The sequence below is a fragment of the Hakea prostrata genome, chromosome 1 (assembly GCF_041222555.1).
Source record: "Hakea prostrata isolate BN-2017 chromosome 1, UWA_Hpros_2, whole genome shotgun sequence".
Classification (NCBI taxonomy): Eukaryota; Viridiplantae; Streptophyta; class Magnoliopsida; order Proteales; family Proteaceae; genus Hakea; species Hakea prostrata.
The window spans coordinates 1,021,247-1,028,339 of record NC_142600.1 but is presented as its reverse complement, the minus strand read 5'-3'; the positions used below and the strand labels follow the sequence as shown (position 1 = coordinate 1,028,339).

General features: G+C 36.9%; 1 pseudogene; it reads left to right on the top strand.

Annotated features, from left to right (window-relative positions):
* Positions 1–516: 516 nt before the first annotated feature.
* On the top strand, positions 517–2,308 carry LOC149026504 (nitrate regulatory gene2 protein pseudogene; annotated as a pseudogene).
* Positions 2,309–7,093: the final 4,785 nt, after the last annotated feature.

Below are 7,093 nucleotides of genomic sequence, written 5' to 3'. Positions count from 1 at the left end.
TTAGCTCCCACTAGGCCCCAATAGGCCCTCAATGCCCAAACATCACACAGATTGCTCGGGCCATTGGTGTCCCAGTAAGTTAGAAACACATTCTCGAATCGGGATGAGACCAATATCCAAAAAAAATCCATCTCCCGCATGGATCATCGCCGTCGCTTTTTATGCCCAGACGGATGACCGTCTAGCATTCTGTGACCAGAAAACGGCGTTTTTTCTGGATTTTTCATGAATGAAATTTTTCCAAAAAACGGTAAAACACGTTTTTTCACTCAAAAAATCATCCAAAAACACATGAAAAAAATCCAACAATAAATTTTAAACAAAAAATTATCATCATGGATTATCAATTCATGCAAATCTTCATTAGGGAAATTCACAAGGATCTCCCACTCGGATCCGAACCAAAATAAGGGTTTCCATAAACCCTATCAATTCTCCCATAGGTTTCAGTATTAAACCCTGGATTCTCCTTAAACCCTTGATCCTCCCATTGGATCCATACAATAAAATTAAACAATGGAGAGGAACAAAAACCGTGGGAACCTGGCTCTGATGCCAATGTTGGTAATACTCCATATATCAATATTGTTTAATTGACTGGGGAAAGATTCCTTACCTGGATTCGCTTTCCCTTTTATGAAGTATTCGCAGCGGAAGTCTAGATCCACGTTCTCGTTCAACCACCAAAGCTCTACCGGGGCGATTCCACAATCACTAGGAAAGGGAATGATATCCACAACCCAAATGCCGTGGATTAAGGGAATGAAGATCAAAAACGAGGAAAGGAAAAAATTTCCAAGCCTGCGATTCTAAGAGAGAGGGAGAGTGAGATGAAGCCGTCGTTTCTCAGAGATAAATCTCGTGCGAATGAATCACACACTTACTCACTTATGCGGTGGTTACCAAAATATATAACCCTATTTTGTAATCGCCCTAATAGTGAGTTTCCAATATTGCCCTTGGGCATTTAAGTTATTAATCATATTAATAAATTCCAACATAGGACCTGTATGAAAATTCCTCCCTAGATTTGACTTGTTTGCTTATGACTGCCGAAGGTTGAGGCTCACGTTGGTACCATTTTGATGCACTAGTAGACACGTCTGGGTGCAGCAAGTGCCGTTTCATGCTAATATCAGCACCACAGTAGATCTGGCAGGTATTGCCAAAGATCTGTTTTTGGCAGGAGCAACAGCCCAGTTTCAGGGATGCAAATCCTTGTCTCTTGTTCTTGGGCAGGGATTAGAGGGTCCTCTGATTTTCTTGCTAGTTCACTTAATCTGGGAATTGAAAATTCTCTTTGTTTCTGTTTTGGATTTTTGATTTGTGTTCTGTGTGACTTTTGTTTGGTGCTTCATTTTTCCTCTCTGTTTTTAATACCTGAACTTGTACTATCCATGAACACCATTGATCATCCTAATTCTAGTGACGGTAACCAATTGAGATATACTTTGAATGCGTATAATATTTAAGCTATTTATTCTTAAAATATGTTTCATGCAGGTTTATGTACATGTGGAGAGCAATGAACCAGTTCCACGAGGTTCAGAATCACATAGTGCAACAAGTTCAGGGCCTTGTGAACCAATCTAAAAAGGAGGAGTCAACCTCTGAACTCCACCGGCAGGCAACCCGCCACCTTGAATCAGCTGTTTCTGCATGGCACTCGAGCTTCTGCCGGCTAATACAATACCAAAAGGACTATACCAGGTCCCTTCATGGTTGGCTCAAGCTTACTCTCCTCCACGTTGGCAATGGCAACACCAATGGCAGCCAAGAGCCAGCCCTTGCTGTCCAAGCCTCCTCCAACCTTTTTACTTTCTGTGATGAGTGGAAGCTGGCCGTTGATCGGCTTCCTGACACAGTAGCTTCTGAGGCCATCAAAAGCTTTGTTAACGTTGTCCACGTAATATCGGGTAAGCAGGCTGAGGAGATCAAGACCAAGAAACGAATGGAGAGTGCCTCCAAGGAGCTTGAGAAGAAGGCCTCGGCACTCCGTAACATTGAGAGGAAATACTACCTGTCATATTCAATGGTTGGCATAGCTCCTCCTGATAGTGGTCCCAATGATGGACGTGTTTTAGATACACAGGACCCTCTTGCCGAGAAAAAGTCTGAACTTGCAGTTTGCCAGAGACGGGTCGAGGATGAGATGTCGAAATATGCAAAGGCAATTGAGGTAACAAGGGCAATGACACTAAATAACATACAAACAGGTTTGCCTGGAGTTTTTCAGGCAATGACTGGGTTCTCAGCCTTGTTTACAGAGGCTCTTGAGGGGGTATGCAACCGTTCCTATGCCATTTAGTTTAAATATATATATTTTTTCTTTTGAGAGGGGGTGGGGGGAGTGAATTAGAATTATCAAGGCTGGGATTCTTTTAAAAGAAAAAAAAATTGAGAAGGCTGTTTGTTTTTTGCCCTCCTTTGTCATTGTGTAGATATAATGAAATTTTGTCATTTTGCCATCATGGGTGTAGGGAGGGGATGTCTCTGTAATCTGTACAGGAAATTGCTTAGTTTGTTGTAAAAGAAGCTGTGGCTTCTTTATCAGGTTAATAAAGAGGATTTTTTTTAATCTCTTTCTCTTAACAGATTTTGAATTAGATCTTGTTGTAGTCCTAACCAAAAAACTTCATTGAAAACTGCAGGACCAGCTTAGTCAAGCTGAGTTTCCGAGTTGGTAGAAAACTTATGTTGAGTTTGTATTAACCTGGGAGAGTTTATAACTGAACCCACCCACAGCCACCCCTAGTTGTTGAGCTTCCATTTGATTGTGATATATATAGATATATTTTTTTATATAATTTTGAAATCATAAATACGACTAAATGTACAGAGTTGTACAGCAGTTTCTGTCTCCCATCATGTGAGCTAAATAGTCTAAATGCAACTTGATGCCCAAATGTGCATGGCTTATGTGGTCCATTGAAGGCAGCTTTTTTCTTCAAACAGATAAAACTGAAAGAAGAAATGAGTAGGACAAGAACTCTACAGATTTCAATTGAAAGTTGAGACAAATGCCAACTAGTGTAGCAGCTGGAAATTTATTAGGTCTAACAAACAAGAAAAAAAGAAAAAAGCTTCAGCCTACCCTGTATCTTCTACTAAATAAAATCAAGCAAGTAATTTTTTTCCTTTCTGTTTATTGTTCCATAAGTTTAATTAGGTAGTTCAGCTGATCCATGAAAACAGGATTTTTACTTGGGGTGGTGCTTCTGTGGTCCATATCCAGAAAGAAGGTGATGACTGAATGGAACAGCAAAGCAGGCCAATGTGTTCCTTATGGTCCACAAAACCAACTTGTTGAGAATATTAGTTAATCATCTTCTGATATTGACTTTCTTATTTTCTTAATTATGTTGTCAAGGACTGCATCAGACTTGTCCCTCCTTCTAGTATTCTTCTTGGATCTGATGTTTTCTTACTTTCTTTGTTTCACTTTTATGGATTAATTGAAATACTAATTACTTTGGTACATAATAAATTTCCACCTCATTATATAGACAAACGAATCAATTTCGATAACTAATGTTTTCCTTTTTATTAATTTTATAAAAGTTAGATTTTTCATAAGCAGTATTACGTTCAGACTCAATTCTCCACTTTGAATATAGGATATATGAATTTCTTTTGAGTTTATCAGTCTAAGCAGGACAAAATATGCCTTGATATTGCTTAGAATTCTGACTCAAAAGATCATTCTATATATTTATCATATTGTTGCGGATAAAATATTATTGAACTGGGTCCATCTTCGGTTCAGTCTTTGACCTGGTTGAAGACGACCTGACCTCACGATCGGGTTCGGCCATCCTGATCAAGTTCGGCATCATGGTAGCGTGATGAGGAAGGAACCTTTTGGTTCCAAGGATAAGCACAATCCCGAGAAATTCGGGATACGTGATTGAGTTATATACGGTTACAACTACTTTGAGGAGTGGGCAATCGTGTTGATCATGGAAACCGCTTCCACCCTCGAGAAAAGGGGAAAAACCCTACAATCGGACGCCACCAAGAAGGATCATGAATTAATCTGACGGTCAAGGAAGGGAGGTAAATCCTATATAAACTAAAGCCTTATGCCCAACAGAGGTAACTCAATCGTTCATCTTGTATTCTATTTCTCAGTTAAACTCTGCAACTCGCCAGAGCTCTGTGGTGTTCTAATTACTGACTTAGCCTTCGGAGGTGGCCTCCTGACCCCAAGGTCAGGCCACGTTTAACTTTATTTTGCAGGTCATCCATCAGCGATCCAAGGGCTGAACAATTTTTGGACGCATCACATATCACAACTACAATAATTTGAAATAGAAAACTATATGAAAGATAAACCTAGCTGTTGGAATAAAATTATTTGTTACTTTTTGATACATGACGATATGTAACATGAAGTGAATTAGGTGAAAATGTAAAAATAGGGGCTGTTGACCCCTCGATAAAGAAAAGCCTTCTTAACAACTCCAATGCCATGCCTTAAACCACTTAATTTGTCTTAGATTTTGGTAATTAACTTTTAAGTGTTCAACTTATAAACCTAAATACAATGCCCAAGAATTAAAATCAACATTCATGAGTGAGCCAAAAAGAGAGAGGTGGTTGGCTGGTGGAGAATGTAGCTTGAAATGTCAGAATAAAAATACTAGACGCAAAGAGAAACCAAAGTAAAGGATGACATGGGAGGCAAAGAAATCAAGTGTTGTGGACCTTAGGGGTTGATGGGTGATAATGTTCACTTTTTATTTGGTTTTAAATTAAATTAAAGAGCACGTAAGAGATTTTTTTTTTTTCTTCTTTTCTTTTCTTTTCTTTCTCCCTTTCTTTCTTTCTTTCTTTCTTTCTTTCTTTCTTTCTTTCTTCTTTCTCTCTTTTTTTTTTTTTTTGATAAAGTTTAAGGTCTTTGTTAACACAATGATTGAAAGACATCAACATAGTTATAAGTTACATCTTATGAAAATAAGAAAATGTTTTTATGCGCTCCTGTGTTCCAAGCAACAAAGGAGTGCTCTATTTTATTTAGGTTGATAAAATGGATTGTATGCTTTATTGAAAAGTTGATGCTCCTTGTAATTGGATTCATCAATTCACATATAAGAAAGTGTATTGACATTATGAGATTCTTTCTTTATCATGAGAGATGTAGACATGGTTTGTTAGGTACCATCATCATGAGTGCTTTGCCAATTTTTATTTTTTATTTTCCAGAGGAAAAATTCTCAACAAAAAATGAAATAAATGAGTGCATTTCTTTATATTCAAAATGGTGCATTAAGAAGCAATAACCTACTTTTGATTTCCTTTGGTTTTACTCTTGAAATTAGTTTTAAAATTAATAATTAAAGAGAAATTTTAAGGGTTAGGCCTTGACACATTAGCTAGTGGACTACAATTGTAGTATGAGGTCAAGCTATTGAAATAACCTCTTAGTAAAAAAATTTGGGGGTAAAGTTGTGTAGGGAAATGTCACTTTGATTTTGTGTGGAAACCTGTATGCCCTAAGATTTCGCACATAAATGTACTCATTAGATTCCCCCACACTTAGACTAAGCTTGTCTTCAAGCAAAAATTAAAGAATACAAATGCAGGTAAGAAACTAGTGCAACAAAATAAATCCTAACTCACTTTCGTAGGAATCACGGTTACACTTAGCATGTGCAACAAGCCTTTAAACCACTAGGTTACCCCTAGAGGACAAGTTTTGTCTCGTGGATGTTTGCAGAGAATATACATCCAAAATTTCAATTTAGCTCAAAATAAAACATTGCAAAATTCCAACTTTAACAATTGTTAAGTACTCAGACAGGATCAATAGCTATAACAATTTTTCTCACCATTGGTTTAAAATCCCCCACTCTTGAACTTTATTACCCTATATTGATTCTTGACTTAGCATATATCTCAATCAAAGACTCACCTTATATCTTTCAAGTACATCTCTTCTTTAAGCAAAACCACTCATAAAGTAAGGGGACCAAGGACTAAGGTTTTGAAGTATTTTTGACCAAACAATTTTACCAAGGCATTGATGACACTTGTATTTATCTCTCTCTTTTCTTTTGAGTAGCGAACTCTACTTTACTCTACTACAGTTGGCTTGAATGACATAGTGGAGCAAACACCAGAAACCCAAGTTACTTTGTAACTTTGCTTTGCATATGCCACATAGACAATGATGCGAGAGTTCTTTTCAATAATCTCCTTCCTAAGAGTTTTGATCAAATCACCTCGATTCTTGAGTCAGAGTGCCTTGTCTAGTTCCAAGGAATACAACTTTTACTTTTTACTCTTTTTTTTTTTTTTTTTTTTTTTTTTTTTTTTTGAACTTTTGCCATTCCAAAAAATTGATCTCAACTTCTAGCCGAAGAAACAAGGACTCACATAACTCATAGATGGTCCAACTCCTTAAGTTAAGGGCCTTTTATTTTTCTAAGGAAAGTTCTATCTCAACATATATACAAGTTACCTTCCTCTCAATAGGGTTTTTATGTGTTCACGATGGGTACCAAAATCATTCTCATTTCACATATCATAGCAATTGAAAGATTATGTACATTAATCAAAAGTCAAAGTTAAAATCTACAAAGAAGCTATTCCCCCTACACTTAAGTAATGCAATGTCCTCAATGCATGTATGAAAAGATAAACAAGGAAGACAAATGAGGGGTATACCTTTCAGTAAAGATGTGCTTATCATGGGAAGCTTTAGTTTTATCTTCAATATCAATGTATGATGGGGAAGACACTCTAAATAAGAAAAACCATGAATAGAAAAGTCATTCCTAAATACTTCAAGAAAAACCTTTACTGTGTAAGAGAAAATTCCCATCATCCGTTGAGGCTCTCTAGAAGGTTTAGCATCATTCATAAGATGAATATGAAGTTGTACAATGGAAGAGCTTAGACTATTGATATTAGTGATAGATAAACCCAATGCTTCTTTATTATCATTCAACAATGTGATCAACTCTTCTGCTTTGTTAGAAGTTAAATCAAAGACAACAATGACAGGAAGAGAATTATCTTGTCCCAAGAAAGCATACTTCAAATTAGAAGGCAACTCTTTCAATTCTAGCTTGGAAGGTTCAATTATTGA